We start from the raw sequence: 23,277 nt of genomic DNA on the forward strand, positions 1-23,277 counted from the left end.
GAATAGGGACTGTTCCCCCTACATATGGTCACTTGGCAGGTATGGACTGACACCTGTCCTCAAAGCCCATGATACACACTGGGGGGAGCTACTGTCCTCCCCAACCCCTGCGCGGTGGGTGGGGGCCATAAATCACAATGGGGGGACCTACTGTCCTCCCCCCCTCGGCCCCCACCACCGCGCGGTGGGTGGGGGCCATAAATCACAATGGGGGGGCCTACATTCCTCCCCCCCGGCCCCCATCCCTGCGCGGTGGGTGGGGGGCATAAATCACAATGGGACGGACCTACTGATAGGAGTGGAGTATTGTTCATATCAGTTTAATACCTTCCGCGTCTCCTATCAGTGGACGTGTATATGGCAGCCATTTTTGGAAGCGCACACCTGGGACCCCCGAGCAAGGTCACCTCGTTCAAGCTGCTGTGGTTCCTTGATGAGCCAGCTGCCCGTGAGTTAACATGTCCCGTGGAGAAGCACTCTGTCCTGTAAAGCCTCACCACAAAAAAATTAAATAAATAACAGCACTCGGAGTGGTGAGTTTAGTAAATGTTCATATCAGTTTAATACCTTCCGCGTCTCCTATCAGTGGACATGTATATGGCAGCCATTTTAGGAACCGCACACCTGGGACCCGAGCAAGGTCACCTCTTTCAACAGGCGACATGATTTGGCCCTGTAAAACTATCCTGGATATTCTCTACAATTTCTATGGATATGGCATTGATTTATGTAACAGGGAGATGGAAGAAGATGCTTGGTCGGTCCTCTTACTTGAAATTTGGGGCACTGCGCGGGCAAGCTAATGTGCCACCAGATACGAGTGGTGAGTTTAGTATTGTTCATATCAGTTTATTACCTTCTGCGTCTCCTATCAGTGGACGTGTATATGGCAGCGATTTTTAATTGTGGAATCACCTCCCCTTTTTAGGCCAAGGTGGGAAGATGCTTAGACCACTGGTGTATTGGTGCCATCTTGGAGGATTTCAGTCAATTGGTTGGAGCCGGGGGTGGGCTGAACTTCACTGGTGGTAAAGTGACCCATAGTAATTTTTCCCCTTTTAGAAAATGAGGGTGGTGAATTGTATGACTTAATTTACTTTAAAATATAGAGACGGCTACAGTTCTGCGTCTGTTTATTCAGTGTTTTTTGAGTGGTGGTGCTAATGTAACTTGTGAGTTTGCATGTTTCCTCCATCTGCAGTTTTGCCTCATTGACTTGGGTCAGATTACCATACACACCAGGTTTCTAGAATCGAACAAGGGTTTGTTTTTTGTTTTTTTGGTGGGATCTCCTTCTCTAAAACATGGTTAATCCTGAAATCCTTAGCTTTAATTAGCCATTTGTACCCTGCTTGTGATTTATTTTTTCACTAATTTTTACTAAAGGTATTACAACATTTTGTCAAATACATCTCTTCTGGAAGGATATCCTGCTGCAAAGCAATCTGTTATTATAGCATTTAACAGGTTTTTAAATGCAAGCTATTGGGACACCGTTCAAGCTGCTCGTTAAAGCTGCTCTGGTTCCTTGATGAGCCAGCTGCCCGCGAGTTAACATGTCCCGTGGAGAAGCACTCTGTCCTGTAAAGCCTCACCACAAAAAAATTAAATAAATAACAGCACTCGGAGTGGTGAGTTTAGTAAATGTTCATATCAGTTTAATACCTTCCGCGTCTCCTATCAGTGGACGTGTATATGGCAGCCATTTTAGGAACCGCACACGTGGGACCCGAGCAAGGTCACCTCTTTCAACAGGCGACAAGATTTGGCCCTGTAAAACTCTCCTGGATATTATGTACAATTTCTATGGATATGGCATTGGCTTATGTAACAGGGAGATGGAAGAAGATCCTTGGTCGGTCCTCTTACTTGAAATTTGGGGCACTGCAGGGCAAGCTAATGTGCCACCAGATAGGAGTGGTGAGTTTAGTATTGTTCATATCAGTTTAATACCTTCCGCGTCTCCTATCAGTGGACGTGTAAATGGCAGCGATTTTTAATTGTGGAATCACCTCCCCTTTTTAGGCCAAGGTGGGAAGATGCTTAGACCACTGGTATATTGGTGCCATCTTGGAGGATTACCAGACACCAGATATGATTGGCAATGTGCACTTGAACAGTTCTGGAGAGCACACACTGTAGGCCTGACAGAGCCGCTTGAAGGACACTGACTGGCTGCTATTAGCTTACACTCGAAACCTTTTTTCTTTGTAAAAGCACGCTAAAGAGACACCAGATATGATTGGCAACTGTCAAAGCACGCTGGCACAGGTCTGCAGAGCACATGCTGAAGGAGGCCTGACACCCAGACGCTTGCAGACAACTAACTGCTCTTCTATTGCAGTGAAAAAAAATTATTTATTTTAAATCTAAAGCTTAAGCTATTGTAAAAACAGATATGAGTGGTGGCACTGGGCAAGAGGGCACAGTATGCACTGTGAACCTCACACAGAAGCTGGCAGGCAGGCAACTGCTCTTCTATTACAGTGGAAACTAAATTTTGGTTTTAAAAGCACGCTATAGAGACACCAGATATGATTGGCAATGTGCACTTGAACAGTTCTGGAGAGCACACACTGTAGGCCTGACAAAGCCGCTTGAAGGACACTGACTGGCTGCTATTAACTTACACTGGAAACCTTTTTTCTTTGTAAAAGCACGCTATAGAGACACCAGATATGATTGGCAATGTGCACTTGAACAGTTCTGGAGAGCACACACTGTAGGCCTGACAGAGCCGCTTGAAGGACACTGACTGGCTGCTATTAGCTTACACTGGAAACCTTTTTTCTTTGTAAAAGCACGCTAAAGAGACACCAGATATGATTGGCAACTGTCAAAGTATGCTGGCACAGGTCTGCAGAGCACACGCTGAAGGAGGCCTGACACCCAGATGCTTGCAGACAACTAACTACTCTTCTATTACAGTGAAAACATTTTTTTATTTTAAATCTAAAGCTTAAGCTATTGTAAAAACAGATATGAGTGGTGACACTGACTGTGCAAATGGGCAAGGCATCCAGCCTGACACAGAAGCTGGAAGGCAGGCAACTGCTCTTCTATTACAGTGAAAAAAAATTATTTCTTTTAAATCTAAAGCTTAACCTATTGTAAAAACAGATATGAGTGGTGGCACTGGGCAAGTGGGCACAGTATCCAATGTGAACCTCACACAGAAGCTGGCAGGCAGGCAACTGCTCTTCTATTACAGTGAAAAAAAAAATATTTTTTTTAATCCAAAGCTTAACCTATTGTAAAAACAGATATGAGTGGTGGCACTGGGCAAGTGGGCACAGTATCCAATGTGAACCTCACACAGAAGCTGGCAGGCAGGCACCTGCAATTACATTACACAGGGAAAAAAAAAAAAAGCAGCCTGATGTTCTAGCCCTAAAAAGGGCTTTTTGGGGTGCTGTCCTTACAGCAGAGATCAGATGAGTCCTTCAGGATTGTAGTGGACACTGAATACCCTAGCCTAGCTATCAATTTCCCTATCTAATCAGCAGCAGCTAAACTTTCCCTCCTCTCACTAAGCATGCAGCTTCAGAATGAATCGAAAATGGATGCTGGGAGGGAGGTTGGAGGGTGTGGAAGGGAGGGAGTGCTGCTGATTGGCTGGAATGTGTCTGCTGACCGAGAGGCACAGGGTCAAAGTTTGCCCAATGAGGATGAATAGGGGGCGGATCGAACTGCGCATGTGTCCGCCCGCCGCGGCGAACGCGAACACGCTAAGTTCGCCGGGAACTGTTCGCCGGCGGACAGTTCGATACATCACTAATTATAACATCATCAGCATATAAGCTTAATGTTGTCTCTCTATGATCATATTGAATTCCCTTGATATTTCTATTCATTCTAATATATTGAGGAAGTGGTTCCAGAGTAAGAATATATAGCATCGGAGAGAGAGCACAACCCTGCTTAGTTCCATTTCGAACCTTAAACCAAGAGGAAGCAATACCTGATCCTATGATCCTAGCTGAAGGGTTAGTGTAGAGGCATTATTGCCTGAAGAATTAACCCATTAAAGCCTCTATTAATTAATGTTTGAAACATAAAGGACCAACTTACACGATCAAAGGCTTTATTCGCATCAAGTGAAAGTAGGATAGTCTGTTCGGTCCTTCTATTGGTTAAATCAATCAAATCTACTACTCTACGGATATTATCGACTATTATTTGGCACTCTTTGCTGGCAAAATTTTATAGCACTCTCTGACCCTATGCACTTTCTTTCCCCTGTGTTATCTCTTTAAAATTTTTTACCTTTACTGCTTAAATCAAGACAAGACATAAGCTCTCCCAATCAGCCACTGGCATACATACAGGGGTCGCAGCTGCGACCGGGCCCGGCCACTCGGCGGACACCTGCGCCACTATCTTTTGCGGCCCCGGCCCGCGCGGTAAACCACCGGGGTCACCGTCCAAGGGGTCCATCGGGTGGCCAATGCTGTCAGGGCCACACGATGGATAGGGATTGTACGGGACCCGGTCAGCGCTGGGCGCGTTACAGCGCGACCGGGTCCCCTGTGATGGCATCACTGCTGGGAAGAAGTGACCACTAACTGCTGGGAAGAAGTGACCGCTAACACTGAGAGCCGCGCGGGAGGAAGACCAGGGAGTCAGAGACTCCCATACACCTGAGCCACCACTGGACCCCAGTCACCCTCTTGCACCTAAAATGTAAGAAACAGGAGGGTGATCAGTATCGCACCGGGGCCCCATGGATTGTGTGTACGCCACTGCAATCAGCCCACCCTCGGACCTAACCAAACCTCTCACTCCTTTGACTGGAGAACAGCACCTCTTGCTTATCTGGGAGTTAAAATCACCCATCTCTCAGGTATAAGGAAACTTACTCTTGTCACTATACAATGATTATGCAAAGGCGAAATGAACAAATGGAAGTCTCAGACTCTTTTGGCTGGGTAGAATTAACATCTTATTTATCAGAGTCTGTACAAATGTCTAAACAGCAACTAGATGCATATTTGCAAAAACATAATATTCAATTATATAATTTTTCACCTGTAGAGTAATAGCTTCTTGATCCAAGGATAAATATTACTGCCATTCTTGGGTCAAGAGGGATTTTTTTCCTAGTTTGTTGCAAAATTATGTTTGAACTGGGTTTTGTTTTGCCTTTTTTTTGGTCAACATCAAAAAACAAATTAGAGGAATACTGAACTTGATGGACACATGTCTCTTTTCAACCTACAGGGAGGGAAAAAACAATTCGATTCCCTGCTGATTTTGAACGTTTGCCCACTGACAAAGAAATTTTCAGTCTATAATTTTAATGGTAGGTGTATTTTAACAGTGAGAGACAGGATAACAAAAAAAAAACAGAAAAATGCATGTCAAAAAAGTCATACATTGATTTGCCTGTCAATGAGTTGAATACGTATTTCACCCTTTTGACTTAGCAATTGGTGGCAAAACCCTTTTTGTCAATCACAGAAGTTAGACATTTCTTGTAGTTGGCCATCAGGTTTGCACAAATCTCCTCCAAGTCTTTAAGATTTCAAAGCTGACGTTTGGCAACTCGAACCTTCAACTCCCTCCACAGGGGGACCTTGGGGAACTGCAGGATTTCAGTCATTCACAGCGTAGTGTGTTACCTATTATAAATAGATTAGTAAAATATATATATATATCCAAGATAGAGAATCCAATAAAAGATGATGGTATATACTTTCTGGAGGAGCAATAACAAACTTGTTCAAGGAAAATTTTCATGTTGGTATATCAGATGCGGTCTGTATGTGGAAAGAAGGAGAGAATAATGGTGCAGTATGTTCAGAAAATATAAAAATAAGAATAAAAGTATATACGGTCCAACTTACGTTTTTTAGAGCTTTAAACCAGCTCTAGTATGAAAGGCGTACAGTGGTACAATACTCACTTATAGGATACGTGAAGAATGGTTTCAATGATGTGTGGACTAATAAATAAAAAGAAACAACAATGGTGCTCACTGTATAAAATCAACCAGAAGAATAAATAAGATAATATTACTTTTATTTACCAGATCAGACAAACTGCTCTATGGATAGGGCACGGGTGGAATAATCCTCACCTAAGGATTTCTTGAGTAGTTCTTACTGGGAGTAGAGTCAGGATACCAGGCAATAAAATAATAAAAGAATAAAAACGGAGTAAAAAGAGTAAAAGTAGCCAAAATACCATTATTAACACAGTAGTAAAACAAATTAAAAGTCCACAACGCGTTTCGCCACAAGGCGTTTCTACAAGTGTACATAGTATTAGCCTGGCACCTGTGGGTTTATATAGGGTCCAAACAATCAGCAAATTAAAAATGGTGTCTTGTTTGACCTTTGACCCTAAATTAGGTCATATGATATGTTTCAAAGGTCAAAGGACATATTAACAGGAAGTAGATCAACTAAAAACGATAAAATCAATGTGATATACTGGACTCAGCAAGCATCTGTATCAAAACATTTTCTAATCCATGGTAAAAATCCAAAGAATCTAAAATGTATAGGAATTCAGAAATGTAAAATCCCTTGGAGAGGTGGAGATCTTAAAAAAGTGTTAGGCCAAAAATAAATGAATTGGGTTTTTAATTTAAAAACCCTGGCCCCAAAAGGCCTGAATGTAGATTTTGAACTTTTATAACTTTTTAAGAATGTATCCTATTCCTTCCTATACAAGACCTTTTTTTTAACCCCCTTTATATGGTTTATTCCTATACATATAAATTTAAAGTTTAACTCTCAGTCATACACATTTTTATAAAAAAACAACTATAATTAACTGTACATATTTTCTCAGTTTTATGCTTTATGTATCTAGAGTCTTATATATAACTGATTTTATATTTATTTTAACATTCTGTATATCCTATAATGGATATCAAACCTTGAAATCCAACCAATTGGAGTGCTCTGTGTCATTTTACACAGCGTGGGAAAATTCCAAAGAATTTTCCCACACTGTGTAAAATGACTAGCACTCTGATTGGTTGAATTCCAAGCCAACCAATTAGAGTGTTCTGAGTCAAATTTCAGGGCGTGGGAAGGCTTTATAAGCCTTTCCCCGCCCTGCGGAGCTCAGTCTGTGCTGTGCCCTCGCCAGGTGAAGATGGATACATTTTTTAATGTCAGGTTTTTTTCTTTATCCTCTGATTTTTTTGGCGCTCGCGTTTTTTATTTTATTTTTTACAAGTTCGACGGGTATCATGGTTTTTATTTGGCCTTTTTTGGGGCTGAAAAATTAAGATTTTAGAAAAAAGAAGACATCTTTCTCTCTTATAGGTTTCCCTGTTTCTTTATATCCTGTTCTGCGGCATATTTGCCTAAATCCTGTTTTCTGTTTTCCCTCAAGATTGTACCAATAATTTCTCTTATAGGGTTATCTTCAATTTCCTACCTATAACATTTATAGGTTTACCTTATTTCCACTTTGGGCTTATTGTCTAAACCCTTTATTTCATAGGCTACTTACTTCCCTGTAATTGTAGATCTATTTAAGCATAAAAACATAAAATATAATATCTATCCCTGTATTTCAATCAAGCAGAAATGTAAAACATTAAAAAAAAATAACACATAGTTCTTTTTGTATATACTGGGAGGAAACACAGAATCAATGGTGGAATATAACTCACACAGTATAGAGCCGTGTCAGGCACTATATAATGCACTCCAAGGTGCCTATATAGGTGTCAGGGTGGTGGTCTGGTGCCCGGGACCCAGACACTGTCCGGGTGGCAGTGCGTGGACCGGGACCCAATATGCCTGATGTTCAGAGTAGTAGTCACAGCGTGGAGGTGGATTAGCAGGGTCTGGTGCAGGGTAACCGCACGCCCCCTGGTGTTGAGCACCAGCATTTGTGCAGCCACAACCAGAATCCTGAATCAGCTTAAGCGGATCCCAGGAACTAGGAGCAGGAATTAAGCAGACCTCCCAGAGCTGAATAGGGAGGCTCTGCAGCAGGAGTGTATCCAGTACAGAAACAAGACAAGGCTAGAGATAGACACCAAACATGGAAACAAGACAGAACTAATAGAACCCAGAACCGGAGAAGGATAGGAAGCTAAACCCAGAACATGTACACAAGACACGAGGGAAACATGAACATAACATGGGCATGACTGGACAGGACTGTACATGGACTGGGTATACAAACTAAAACAAGACAGGAGAAGATAGGCAAAACAAGAGGAGACATAACTAAACACTATATATGGAAATCATGGGGATTTAGTCACATTATATGATCATACATTGCATAAGCCTGCCAGCAACGCCAATGTACCCCATATCTGGCAGGTCCTACTCTGCCTAATGTATGCTAAAACAACCAAAGAAGACATATATAGCACTTACCTGCAAGAAAGGGCAGAAGCCTTGAGCAGCTGCCTGCAGGACACTGAAACAAAAAAGAATGATGGAAAACAAACGGGTGTGGCAAATAAAACAAACATTTAAATGAATCGAAGAGACTGGGAAATCCAGGGACGGACTATAAGAATGAACCCAGAAATCCCAGCATAAAGAAAACCAGACATAGAATAGAAAACAAAAAAAACAAGAAAAACTAAACAAGAATTGTAAAAAGAGTACTGGATACCAGAAGCCAAAGCCAGACATCTCCACAGAACAGATCAGGATGTGACAATAGGCTAAAGATGTGTATTTCTTCCTTCTGTAATGTAGGTTTAAAAGACTTTATTATGGTCGAAAATCAATAAAAATAATAACAATAATGGGACAAAAAAGCAGTGAACAAATGACATATAAAAATCACAGCACCACACATACTGCGGGCCCTGCGAGTCCCACCAATATATACCAAATATGTAATGGAGTGACCTGCGAGTCACCAATGTTTGCATTTGAGACAAATGTTCCAGATGTTATGTTATTTTAGAAGACCTGACCAACCTTTGGGACCTGCGAGTCCACTGTGATGAGTTTACCACATTGTCATGACGTTGAAAATTACTCAATAAAATATATTCACAAAAAAAAAAATCACAGCAAAAACAAATATATAATAGTCTCAAGAGAAGGTCAGCAGATGCGTTTCGACTCCTCCTGGAGTCTTACTCAATGCTAATCAAAGCCTCCATTTGTCTGGAGTATATAACCATATAATTGTCGGCCATTGTGTACACCTGGCTTCCACATGACGTCACATTCGGCATGTGGCGAAAGCCACTTTGCCACTGGGGTTTGGAGGGGACTACTTGCCAGCCTTTTACCCTGTGACTATGGCCCCTTTAATTTATTATGGTTAAAAAACCCTATTTGTACCCATTAGGACTTTGGACAATAATTCTTCGAACTTTCGAAGTGCCACTTCGAACCACCGAACAGCCAGACCACACGCAAGTGGAGTGTGCAGCCTATTTACCTCCTAGGCTGGTAGTTAACCACAGCCAAATTGGCAAACATCTGGGTGGTCGCCGTTCATATAGTCGAACACGTGTTTAGTCGAACGTGTTCAGCTGTGTTTTGTCGTCGAGTTTATGGAATTCAAATCAGACACGCGAAGGCACGAACACCGCTAAACAGTTACCTTCCATGGAACTTAAGCTATTCGAACGGGAGTCGAACCGCATTCGGTGGGCAGAAGCCCATGAACAAGGGGCATATATTGACTACATTGACGAATGGCTACGTTCGGTAATTCAAACGGTATATCGACTAATTGAAATAGACTGGCCGCACAGCCTGATTCTCTGGAACTGTTTGGGGCATGAAACCATGCGTGCAGTCAGTCAAAAAGAGACTTCCATAAATTTCCTGAAACCCTGCTCTGATCTGGGTGATTTTCTGTATATGTTGTTCACCCAAATGAGGGCTATCGGGGGATGTAACATTTATGGGGATATGTTGTGTTTTGGGGTACTTATGGGACTTTATAGATATGTGGATTTTCTGCCTGGAGGTAATTGAGTTACATACAGTACTTTACTCAATTATCTCCCATGCAGAGGGGAGTGTAGCGGAGAGGCAGTACCATCTGCAAGATCTCCGCTGGTATACAGGACCACAGGTAATAATCAGCATAGGCAGGTACAGCATACAATATTCCAGGTAGCGTAATACGAATCCTTCCCTCCCAAGAACTAGGCGAGACTTAGGCTGGGAGTCAACTGAGTGCTTTATTCCAAGTTGCAGTATTTATGCAGGTCCCCATGCAAGGGGTTTCCATAATGACATAGCAGGGGCATTCCCCACATTTCTCCCATCATACATTGCATTTTTCCCATCAGGCACTGCTGAACGAGAGGGATACTCCCACTGAAATATACAGTTAAGTGGATTATCCCCTTGTGCAGCAGAACTGACAATTTACATTTAAAATACATAACTTGGGTAATTTTCGGTATATTAACATGGTTGGACGTCCGGTAGATAGCTGGGGTCTGAGCGCATATTTCATGAAAGTACCGCTCTGATCCCAGCTCATCTAACCGAACGCCGCACAAAATACATATATTACTTATGCTTGCTTCAAACTACCGATTGAGCTTAGGAGACCACATTACCGAAAGACCGGGGCTCCCGAACGGCTTGGAAGTCCAGCGGTATTCGTGCCATCGAGTAGCCGATTTTAGTTCCAGGCGCTCGACGACCAAATACCGCTGGACGAACAAAGGATCCAAAATGGCCGACCGCCGCATGGTCGGTAGTCGAACGACGGCCACCCTGAATCCTCTTAAATACCGATTGCAACATTGTTGCAATCTTTAATGGGAGCCACACGACCTCCTGTGTGTGGTCTCCATTTGGTAGTTTGTTTGTTGGTGTTGAAATTCACCATTCGTGAAACGATTACCTAAACGCTGGCGGTTTTCATGCCATCAGCATACGAATGCTAGCATTCCCCTGAACCATAGTACACCTAATACCTAACACGCTTGGTTCTTTTAAAGGGGTATACACATACATTAACATTGGTTATACATACAGGACAATATATAGTGGCTGTATTTGCCACAGGGAGGGATTGTGTGCTGTGTGTGTTAACTTTGTAACCCTGTGCCCCATCAGGTCCAGGTGGGTGTTCCCTTGCATGTGAACTTGCATATTAGGCCAGCTGTGGCACCATTAAAATTGAGTCCTGCTTAACCCTCAACATGTAGCTTGGTCTCGTGATTGGAGGGGAAATGCTATACTGCTATATCACTAGCTCTTATAAGAGCTTTACAGCTATACTCTCCTGGAGGAGAGGTCTTTCCCACACGGTCCTGGATATCAGAGGTTGGTCCATGGTGAGAGGAAGACGGCGAGATCCCAGCTAAGCTACAGCGGTTGTGGAGTCTGCGGTGCATATGGTGTCCGGTGCAGTGCTTATGGTCCTCAGCGTCAGCTAGGAAACATCGATTGGCAGAGGTACCCAGTCAGGGTGCCAGGCGGTCCGTCACATTGGTGGCAGCAGTGGGATGGCTTCCTAGTGAGAGGAACAGCATCCTGGAGACACCAATCATTACGGATTGATATGGAGGGATAGAGCCAGCCACCATGCAGTGTCCCTATCTACAGCGATATGGAACCAGCTAGTCCCTGGACAGAGTTTGAAGTGGAGCAGGAGTTTCACTGGAGGTTGCAGAACCTCTTGAACCTACAGGATGGGCTGGTATCATGGTATCAGAGGTAAGAAGAGCTGGCACCCAGGCAGAGAGGAGTTGGCCTCTGCCCTCCCCTTTTCCTTTGTCCAGAGCCTGAATACCCACAGGCCATCCATGCAGAAATGCTGGCAACAGGGCAGAGAGCAGCTGGCCTCTGCCTTCCCCCTGTCCTCATTCCAGGACCGGACGACCCTCTGACTTACTCAGCGGTAACGCTGGCTAAGGGGCCTCTTCCCCCCAATTACTCACAACTCCATGCCTGGGAGCACAAGGGAGGTCGGGGGTGACGGACACCCACTCAGCAACATGGTACATACAGTACAGAGCCGGACACCAGAGGCCACCAGGTCAAGTAGTTGTGTATGGGTGGGCTACTCAACTAACTCAGGTGCCGACCGACATAAGTTCGGGTACCTGGTGTTACGGACCGTTTCAGCATAAAAGGGTAAAAATCCGTTTAGGCGATAATCCCCTTTTCACAAAAAGGCACAGCTACTGTAAAAGCACCAAAACTCACGAATTTGGATATAGGTGAATACATCAAACTCCCGAACTGCATACCAGGGAATAAGATAGCACTCCAAACTGGAACCTCATGAATAGCTGCTAGCAGACGAACAGGAAAAGCAGACATCAGCTTACACTCCTAGCAATCAATCTTCCAGCAGCATACAGTGAATCCCCCCAAGAACGAGACAAGGCTCCGTGTTGAAGGTCAAGCAGTGGTCTGTTTATTCAGGGCTACCTGCCCCTGTATTTATGCAGGTCTCCCACCTGGTGGACACTCCCCTAGGGGACCAGATGGAAGACTGTAACAAAAGACAGACATTTAGCATTTCAGGACAAACAGAGGAAAAACATCCCCACAATGCATCCTGGTTTCCTGGAGATAATTGGTGAAGTAATCCAATTATCTCCTAGGACAAAGACAAACCTCCATTACACATGTGGGGACCTAAATACAGAATATGCTTTAAAATATATACAGTCACTTGTTACACATTAAATATGGACATGTTACATATCCCCAGATAGCTCAGGTCTGGGAGCACATTATTAGGTGAATGGCACCCAGACTACACGAATACAGTTTAATCGCCATGGAGCCAAAGTCTTTAATCACACGAATAGGCTCCATGGCAAGCTATCTGGGTTACCACAGTTCACATAAGAATACCGAATGAACGGCTGTTCGGCTACATCCCCCCCCCAAACAGGAACCAGCGGTGTTCGTGCAAATAAGTGTCCGTTTATAGTTCCATAAGTTAGGTGCCGAACACCGCTGGCCGTATGCTACTTGTAAAATGGCCGCCGCCACGTGTTCGGTCGACGAACAAAGACCACCCTGGATTAGTCAATTAAGCTGCGGTTAACCGCAGCTTCACGGAGGTAAATTGAGGGCACACCCCAGCTCCCGGGTGGCCTGGCAATCGGTAATTTGTTCGGTAGATACAATCTACCGAACACCCCGGCAGAAAAGGCACGAATAAGCCTTTCTGCAGGGCAAATAAGTATTTTACAGTCTGGCCCATAGTCCAAAGGCAGCAGGCGGGCAACCAGGCTCCTCCAACACAATGTGGCGAGATTGGTTTCGTCACATCTCTCCCCCTTTCCAAAAAGACTAACAGGGTACCTGACCTCCTGCCGGTCAGTGCCCTTGTTAGTCCAGCAACCCACCCACAAAGCAGAAACAACAGTACAGCCCACCCACAATAAATGGTTACTACACCTGGGTAGAGGAGAATCTTGTCCATGTCCAGGTGCCTCACCACGGCTGTGTGGGGGACCGGTAAGCTGCCTGGGTGGGTTGCTGAGTGGGCAGAGACCAGCGGTACTCTGTCCTGGTGCCAGCACTACCACCGGAGTAGTCTGGTTGGAGCCTGGTTGCTGGAGACGGACTGTCTCCCCCTTGGATACACAGCTCTGTCGTGGGGGGTAGGACCGACCGTCCCTACCCCCTGTGTGGTGAGTGCAGAGACCACGGTCCCATCTGCACCGGTGGGGGGTTTACAGTCTCCCCCTGGTACATTAAACTGCCGCTGGGGAGAGGGGGGTAACAAGCTCCTCTCCCGATAGAACACTCTGCCCATTGATGATCCGCCGCTGGGGAGAGGTGGTAACAATCTCCTCTCCCATACATACTTCTAGTCTTTGTGGAGGGAGACCGACTGTCTCTCCTCCCAATACAGAGTCCTGCTGCTGGGGAAAGGGGACTGGGCTCCCAATTCCCGGTACATCACACTGCCGCTGGGGACTGGAGACTGGGCTCCCAATTCCCGAAAAATCACGCTGAAACTGGGGAGGGAGGCCGTTGCTCTCCTCTCCCTGCACTTCACATTGCCCTCCTGGCATATCACTCTGCTGCTGGGGGGCAGGAACAACTACCTCTGCCCCTTGTAACTCAGCCTGCCGCTGGGGAGGGAGGAGGCTGCTCTCCTCTCCCTGCACTTCACATTGCCCTCCTGGCATATCACTCTGCTGCTGGGGGTCAGGAACAACTACCTCTGCCCCCTGTAACTCAGCCTGCCGCTGGGGAGGGAGGACACTGCTCTCCTCTCCCTGCACTTCACATTGCCCTCCTGGCATATCACTCGGCTGCTGGGGGGCAGGAACAACTACCTCTGCCCCCTGTAACTCAGCCTGCCGCTGGGAGGGAGGACACTGCTCTCCTCTCCCTGCACTTTACACTGCCGCTGGGGAATGGAGACTGGGCTCCCAATTCCCTGCAGGACCGGTGGAGAGACCTCGGTCCCATCTCCACTGGCCACCTGGGGTTCTTCCCAGTAAAACTGTACCATCTCGTCCCCTCTGAATGGGTCTGGCTCTGGGTCTGTCCTGCTGCTCTCCTGCTGAGCCTTCTCATAATATTGGAACAGCTGCTGGTAGCCCTGTTCTAGCTCCATCTCCCGGGTCACCAGGTGGACCAGGTCTTGCTCAATTTCATGAGTGTCATCCCAGTCATACCTGCTCTCCCTCCACCCCAAGAGATCACTGAACCGGTCTTGTGTAGGGCTCCCAAATTCAAGCTCTGAAAAGGACCCCCATAACAAGCCAGGACCATAAAACTCCTCTCCCTCTGGCTTGTCATGCTCGGCTGTCCGGGGCAGGTACTGTGCAACATACCACCAAAGCGCCTGGTAGGCATCCTCCAGCCACATCTCCTGCCATACCCGGAGCTCCAATTCTTTTACCCATTCCTCCCTGGGCTGCTCTCCCAGGAAGGGCATCCGCAGGGCTAGTCGCTTCTGCAAACGCTGATCTTCCTTGGGAAGTCTCTTACCCTGTTGGTATTCCACAATGCCCAGTGCCTGGTACCAGATGCCTCTACGGACTGCATCTCGGTCCTCCATGGTACCCTCATCGAACTCTACTGCTGGTTCCATGCTGGTGCTGTCAAATTGTAAAATCCAGAGCAATGGTGTCTCCTGTAGCTGTCCTTCTGGCTGTAGGAACGATCCCGCCGCTTGCCACCAATTGTTACGGACCGTTTCAGCATAAAAGGGTAAAAATCTGTTTAGGCGATAATCCCCTTTTCACAAAAAGGCACAGCTACTGTAAAAGCACCAAAACTCACGAATTTGGATATAGCTGAATACATCAAACTCCCGAACTGCATACCAGGGAATAAGATAGCACTCCAAACTGGAACCTCACGAATAGCTGCTAGCAGACGAACAGGAAAAGCAGACATCAGCTTACACTCCTAGCAATCAATCTTCCAGCAGCATACAGTGAATCCCCCCAAGAACGAGACAAGGCTCCGTGTTGAAGGTCAAGCAGTGGTCTGTTTATTCAGGGCTACCTGCCCCTGTATTTATGCAGGTCTCCCACCTGGTGGACACTCCCCTAGGGGACCAGATGGAAGACTGTAACAAAAGACAGACATTTAGCATTTCAGGACAAACAGGGGAAAAACATCCCCACAATGCATCCTGGTTTCCTGGAGATAATTGGTGAAGTAATCCAATTATCTCCTAGGACAAAGACAAACCTCCATTACACATGTGGGGACCTAAATACAGAATATGCTTTAAAATATATACAGTCACTTGTTACACATTAAATATGGACATGTTACATATCCCCAGATAGCTCAGGTCTGGGTGCACATTATTAGGTGAATGGCACCCAGACTACACGAATACAGTTTAATCGCCATGGAGCCAAAGTCTTTAATCACACGAAGAGGCTCCATGGCAAGCTATCTGGGTTACCACAGTTCACATAAGAATACCGAATGAACGGCTGTTCGGCTACATCCCCCCCGAACAGGAACCAGGAGACGGACGGCTCAGCGGTGTTCGTGCAAATAAGTGTCCGTTTATAGTTCCATAAGTTAGGTGCCGAACACCGCTGGCCGTATGCTACTTGTAAAATGGCCGCCGCCACGTGTTCGGTCGACGAACAAAGACCACCCTGGATTAGTCAATTAAGCTGCGGTTAACCGCAGCTTCACGGAGGTAAATTGAGGGCACACTCCAGCTCCCGGGTGGCCTGGCAATCGGTAGTTTGTTCGGTAGATACAATCTACCGAACACCCCGGCAGAAAAGGCACAAATAAGCCTTTCTGCAGGGCAAATAAGTATTTTACAGTCTGGCCCATAGTCCAAAGGCAGCAGGCGGGCAACCAGGCTCCTCCAACACAATGTGGCGAGATTGGTTTCGTCACACCTGGTTAGTCTTCCCTTGGGGGGCAAGAAATGTGACAAACTGAACCATGTCACGGATGCTTAGAGGGGCCTGCTGGCCAGCCTCTTGCCAAAAGACTACAGGCCAAGTCAACGACTGTAAAGACCCCCTGGTTCCCCTGGCTCTGCACTTTCCATAGAACCAAAGGCTAACTCCCTGGCAGCTGTTCGCATTGACCAAAACCACAAATAGACTTCAGGGGGACTAAGCCGCGAATGCCCTGGAACTATTTTCGTCATGAAGACTTTGCGGTTCCCAGTCGGTCCCCCAGCGGCACTTAGCCACGATTCTATGGAACTATTTTCGGCATGAAGACTTCACAGTTCCCAGTCGATCGCCAGCGGTTCTATGGAACCGTTTTAGGCATGGGACCATACGTGCGGTCGGTAGAGTTGAGCGAACCCGGACTGTAAAGATCGGGTTTGTACCAAACATTAAATTTTTTGGGCCCCGGACTCGATCACTGACGTATCACTGTATGTTCGGATTGGAGTTCGGTGTTCGGCGATTTAATGGCGCGTTTTGAAAGGCTGCAGGGCAGCCAATCAACAAGCGTTTGAATCGTGTGCCCTTAGAAGCCATCACAGCCATGCCTACTAATGGCATGACTGTGATTGGCCAGTGCAGCAATTTGACCCAGCCTCTATTTCTAAGCTGGTATTAGTGTAGGGAGAGGATGCTGCCGCTGTGAGGGACAGCTTAGGAAAGAATTCTGCAAACTAGTACATTAGTGGGGTGCACTTCATAGCTCACAGTCAAATAGAATCGTCAAATACTACGGTTACACTGGAGTTTTAAAAAGTCAATTTTTTTGGTGCTAAATAGTACATTAGTAGGATAGTACATTAGTGGGGTGCACTTCATATCTGAGAGTCAAATAGAATCGTCAGATACTGCTGTGACATTGCAGTTTTAAAACTTAACATTTTTTGGGTGCTAAACTGCTAAATAGTATCTTAGTGGGGTGCACTTCATATCTGAGAATCAAATAGAAGCGTCAAATAGTGCGCTTACAGCGCAGTTGTAAACATTCTTATTGTTTTGCTGCTAATCTGCTAAATAGTACATTTTGGGGCGTGCACTTCATATCTGAGAGTCAAATAGAAGCCTCTAATAGTGTGCTTACAGTGCAGTGGTAAACATTCTAATTGTTTTGCTGCTAATCTGCTAAATAGTACATTTTGGGGCCCGCTCTTCATATCTGAGAGTCAAATAGAAGCGTCAAATACTGCTGTCACATTGCAGTTTTAAAACTTAAAATTTTTTGGGTGCTAAACTGCTAAATAGTATTTTAGTGGGGTGCACTTCATATCTGAGAGTCAAATAGAAGCGTGAAATAGTGCGCTTACAGCGCAGTTGTAAACATTCTAATTGTTTTGGTGCTAAACTGCTAAATAGTACATTTGGGGGCCTGCTCTTCATATCTGACAGTCAAATAGAAGCGTCTAATAGTGCACTTACAGCGCACTTGTAAACATTCTAATTGTTTTGCTGCTAATCTGCTAAATAGTACATTTTGGGGCCTGCTCTTCATATCTGAGAGTAAAATCGAAGCGTCTAATAGTGTGCTTACAGAGCAGTTGTAAACATTCTAATTGTTTTGCTGCTAATCTGCTAAATAGTAAATTTTGGGGCCTGCTCTTCATTTCTGAGAGTCAAATAGAAGCGTAACTTTGATTCGAATTTAATACATCGGTCACTTGTAATATTGTTTCACACCTACAACACTTGTTACACAGATCTAAGTGATAGAAAACAGATTGATATTTCTACACTAGAAACTACCAGATAACAAGCTGCTATATTTAAACCAGTTATCAATAGCTAAGAGGTTCTTAAACAATATTGTAATTCTGGGGCAATACCCTCACAAGTCAAACTGAGAGGTCAGTTTATAGGGAAAACTGTTGCCTGGATACAATTCTAAAACAATTTCCATATGTCCTTTGCAGACTTTACATGCTGGAAAAACACAGGTGCCAACTGCTGTGGCTTTCTGCAGTGTGCATACCGGCAAGGAGTGCAGGGTTGAGGAGTAGGTGGAAGATGATGTGGAGGATGATGAGGTCCTAGACCCCACATGGAATCAAGGTCATGCGAGTGACGTGTGCAGTTTGGAGGAAGAGGCACTGGTCGCACAGAGGTATCAGCACAGCATAGGAGGGAGCAGGGTGCAAAAGCGGAGCGGCATGTATTATCTTTAGAATTCCCACAGTTATCCAAGTAGCAGTTGAAGCGATAAAAAAACCATAACAGATTTAACGAGCCATTCGCAGTTTTGCAGTCTGGAGAATGGGACCCAGTATGCCTGATGTAGAAGTTAGGTGTCGCAGTGTGGAATGGATTAGCAGGGTCTGGTGCAGGGTAACCGCACACCCCTTGGTGTTGAGCACCAGCGTTTGTGCAGCCACATACCAGGACCCTGATGCAGCTTCAGTAAAAAGAGTACTGGATACCAGAAGCCATCACCACACTGATCTGCAACTTGGAACAGGATGTGACATTCACTGTAGCGGCTGTGTGCGCTTTCAGCGTTCTCACCCTGCTGCTGCTCGCCTGTCTGCGCTGCAGCGTAACTTCGGCCTTCCCGCTCACCGCCTCATGAGACTGTGCGAGCAGCAGCAGGCGATAGTGGAGTTTCAGATGCAGCACGCACGGGTCAGTGGCTCTGCCAAACAGTTTTCTTATTTTTATATGTCCCAATATTTTGAGGGCTACCCCAATTAAAATAAAATATATAAATATATATTTTTATATATATAGATATATATATAAAACACAGGCTCCTCCACCGCCGCTTCCACCTACACCGCCATGGTCACCGCCTCCTCAACCTATGGGTTAGTATTTGGAGTATGCTGATTCTGAAAATGTTTTTATGTGAATGTGATGCATACTTTTAAAATTATGAATAATGTGGAAAAACTGTATTTCTCTGCCTGTGATAATTACATTACCCATTGTGTAAGGTAATTGTATCACAGGTAGTGATGTACCGAACTGTTCGCCGGCAAATAGTTCCCGGCGAACATAGCATGTTCGCGTCCGCCACCGCGGGCGAACACATGCGGTGTTCGGTCCGCCCCCTATTCGTCATCATTGAGTAAACGTTGACCCTGTACCTCACAGTCAGCAGACACATTACAGCCAATCAGCAGCACACCCTCCCTAGCAGACCCTCCCACCTACTGGATAGCATCCATTTTAGATTAATTCGGAAGCTGCAACCATTATTTTTTTTTTTTTTCATATAAATGTTACAAGCAGATACTCCCCCCAGACACTCTGTATTACTGCAGATACTCCCTCCAGACACCCTGTGTTACTGCAGATACTCCCTCCAGACACCCTGTGTTACTGCAGATACTCCCCCCCAGACACTCTGTATTACTGCAGATACTCCCTCCAGACACCCTGTGTTACTGCAGATACTCCCTCCAGACACCCTGTGTTACTGCAGATACTCCCTCCAGACACTGACACAGAGCAGAATAGGGACTGTTCCCCCTACATAGGGTCACTTGGCAGATATGGATTGACACCTATCCTAAGGATCCCTGATAAACACTGACACGGAGCCCTCCATGGGTGAAGATGGATTAATTTTTTTTTGCGCTCGGGTTTTTTATTCGACGGGTATGATGGCTATACACACACTGCACACACTATGCACACACTGCACACTCTATACACACACTGCACACACTATGCACACACTGCACACACACTGCATACACTATACACACTCTACACACACTGCATACACACTGCATACACTATGCACACACTGCACTAACTATACACACACTGCACACACTATACACACACTGCGTACACCCTATACACACACTGCATACACACTGCATACACACTATACACACTGCACACACTATACACACACTACACACACTATACAAACAATATACACACACACTGTACACACTATACACACACTGTACACACTATGCACACACTGCATACACTATGCACACACTATACACACACACTACAAACACTGCAAACAATATACACACTATACACACTGCACACACACTGCACACACTATACACACACTGCATACACACTATACACACACTGCACACACTATACACACACTACACACACTATACACACAATATACACACACACTGTACACACTATACACTATGCACACACTGCATACACTATGCACACACTATACACACACTGCATACACACTGCACACACTATACACACTGCACACACTATACACACACTGCACACACTATACACACACTATACACACAATATACACACACACTGTACACACTATACACACACTGTACACACTATGTACACACTGCATACACTATGCACACACTATACACACACTACACACACTGCATACACACTGCACACACTATGCACACACTGCACACACTATGCACACACTGCACACACACTGCATACACTATACACACTACACACACTGCATACACACTGCACACACTGCATACACTATACACACACTGCACTAACTATACACACACTGCACACACTATACACACACTGCATACACCCTATACACACACTGCATACACACTATACACACACTGCATACACACTATACACACTGCACACACTATACACACACTACACACACTATACACACACTATACACACAAAATACACACACTGTACACACTATACACACACTATGCACACACTATACACACACACTACACACACTGCATACACACTGCACACACTATACACACTATGCACACTGCATACACTATACACACACTGCATACACACTATACAAACACTGCACACACTATACACACACTACACACACTATACACACAATATACACACACTGTACACACTATACACACACTGCATACACTATGCACACACTATACACACACTGCACACACTATACACACACTGCATACACACTATACACACACTGCACACACTATACACACACTACACACACTATACACACACTATACACACAATATACACACACACTGTAAACACTATGCACACACTGCATACACTATGCACACACTATACACACTGCATACACACTGCACACACTATACACACTGCACACACTATGCACACACTGCACACACACTGCATACACTATACACACTCTACACACACTGCATACACACTGCACACACTGCATACACTATACACACACTGCACTAACTATACACACTGTAGCGGAATGCAGTATTATAATCCACGATCTCTGCTGGTATCACAGGTAAATCCACAGTCAGCGCTAGAAAGCAAGGCAATATCCCAATCCTCCCAATAACCGGACGAAACACAGTCTGGGAGTCAACTAACTGGCTTTATTCACAAGCTGGCATATTTATACAGTTCCCCATGCAAGGGGTTTCCTTACAGGGACTTCAGGGGATTTATCCCATCATGCAATATAATTCTCCCAACAGGCATTGCTGCACGAGGGGGATACTCCCACTAAAATGGACGGTTAAGTGGATTATCCCCTTGTGCAGCAAAACTGACAATTTACATTAAAATACAGTTTTTGTGTTTTATTCGGTATATTGACATAACCGAACGTTCGGTAGATAGCTGGGATCTGAGCGCATCTTTTGAGAGAATACCGCTCAGCTCCCAGCTGAAATGACCGAACGCCGCAACAAATAAGGTTATACATTGAAGTTCCCCTCAATCTGTCGATTGTACTTAGGGGAACGATCCTACCGAACACCTGGAACGGCCTGGAAGTACAGCGGTGTTCGTGTCGTCGAGTAGCCGTTTTCAGTTCCAGGCGCTCGACGACCAAACACCGCTGAAGAATAGCGAATCCAAGATGGCCGACCGCCGCATGGTCGGTAGTCGAACGACGGCCACCTAGGAGAGCCTCTAATTACCGATTGCAACATTGTTGCAATCGGTTAACAAGCGCCACATGACTCTAAGTGTGTAGTCTATCAGGGGAGCCCGTATTCGTTTGACGAACAGCCCGGATAGCCGCTGTTCGTCGAACGAAGTACTTGCATGCTGGTAGCTTACGGCTGCCAGCATGCGAACTACCATAGCACAGTACAAACACAGCAAAATATACACAGCACACAATACAGCCTACAGACAACCTTTCTACATTATAGTCCAGAAGTGGCTAGGTTTGCCACAATGCTCCCCCAGAACCAAGCCGGCATACACAGTCTGATCCCAACGGATCGGCTTGGGGATGTCCGGGAGAGTACTCACAGATCACTTTTCAAGTTCAGTTTGTCTAGATAACCCGTCGGCGTTACCGTTTTGTTTCCCTGGGCGGTAATGTATGGTAAAGTCGAAGGGCTGCAGCGCCAAACTCCAGCGCAGCAGCCTGGCATTGTCCCCAGCCACACGGTTCAGCCACACCAACGGGTTGTGATCTGTGAGTAAGGAAAAAGGTTGTCCATACAAATACGGCTGTAACTTTTTGAGGGCCCACACCACGCCCAGGCATTCTTTTTCAATGGCGGCGTAGCTTACTTCACGGGGCAACAACTTTCAGCTCAAGTAAGTTACGGGATGTTCACCGCCATCTGCTCCAACTTGGCTCAGCACTGCTCCCAATCCAAACATTGAAGCGTCTGTGTGGACAAGAAATCTTTTAGTTAGATCAGGAGCAGCAAGTACAGGAGCATTAGATAAAGCAGTCTTGAGTTGTTGAAATGCCTGCTCACACTCTGGGGCCCAGACAACCTATCGGGGAAGGTTCTTGCGGGTCAAGTCAGTCAGGGGTTTAGCCAGGGCACTGTAATTGGGCACGAATTTTCTATAATACCCCGCAGTACCTAGAAAGGCTAGCACTTGGGTTTTGGTCCTTGGGGTGGGCCACTTTGCTACGACTTCGGGTTTCTGTTGCCCACACCCCACCCGGTGGCCCAAATACTGCACTTCGGCCATCCCTATGTGACACTTGCTGGGTTTGAGTGTTAACCCTGCCTCCCCAATACGATCTC

The sequence above is a fragment of the Pelobates fuscus genome, chromosome 12 (genome assembly GCF_036172605.1).
Source record: "Pelobates fuscus isolate aPelFus1 chromosome 12, aPelFus1.pri, whole genome shotgun sequence".
Taxonomy (NCBI): Eukaryota; Metazoa; Chordata; class Amphibia; order Anura; family Pelobatidae; genus Pelobates; species Pelobates fuscus.